Source organism: Chrysochloris asiatica, unplaced genomic scaffold (genome assembly GCF_000296735.1).
Source record: "Chrysochloris asiatica unplaced genomic scaffold, ChrAsi1.0 scaffold00505, whole genome shotgun sequence".
NCBI classification, from domain to species: domain Eukaryota; kingdom Metazoa; phylum Chordata; class Mammalia; order Afrosoricida; family Chrysochloridae; genus Chrysochloris; species Chrysochloris asiatica.
The window spans coordinates 654,617-655,482 of NW_006409023.1; the positions used below are offsets into that span (position 1 = coordinate 654,617).

General features: G+C 37.1%; 1 pseudogene; it reads right to left on the reverse strand.

Annotated features, from left to right (window-relative positions):
• LOC102841337 overlaps window positions 1-383 on the reverse strand; it is a 3,651-nt pseudogene extending 3,268 nt beyond the window's left edge.
• Between the last annotated feature and the right edge of the window lie 483 nt (window positions 384-866).

The following is an 866-nucleotide window of genomic DNA, read 5'->3' on the forward strand; positions in this document are numbered from 1 at the left end:
AAACAGGTCCTTTAGAGTGGGGACACATGGAAGTCACTGATTTCTCTTCTTAGCACAGCTATTATACTAGTACCAAGGCTTCTATATTGATGGTACTATTTCCTCGTATTACCACCATTCCAATATTGTTCTGCTGTCCACTAGTTGCCATCTCCACACATTCATCTATCACAAGATTCATAAAGGGATCAAATTCCCACAATATTCTTTGGACATGTCTGCCACCATTTAATTTCAATGATCATATCTTGTCTATAAATTTTTTCAACTCAGGCAGGTGAGCTTTGATCATTTTACCTTCTCGGAGGGTACAGCGCTGCCTTAAAACAAGAATCCATGGCCTGCATCACGCTCCCACAGTACTCTGCCGGTTTTCGCCTCATTGGATTTTGAACAAACAGACCTTTCTGATATAGTATCATTAAAAATTATGGATACAGGAAGTCCAGTGAGCTTCCATTGCTAACAATACACTTAACTCGTGTCACATATTTACCCTTCACAACTCATTTCTCAATTTTACTATTACAGGTTGTGGAACTAGGGGTATCATTGCTCATGTCAAATGGATCTTTGCTGAAAGCAGTGAATATCAGAAAGATGTTTGCTTGAACTTTATTGACTATACAAAGGCTTTCAATAGTGTGATCATGACAAAAGTTGGATAACACTAAGAACGGTTACTCCAGAACACTTCAATATAATTAATTTTGAGTAACCTATACAGAGACCAAGAGGCGGTCATTAAAACAGAAAAGGGGGCATTGTATAGTTTAAAATAAAGAAAGGTATCTCCAGGGTTGTCTCCTTTCATCATACTATTTTTTTTTAATGTTTTATTATGAATTATGTGACAGCTTACATGG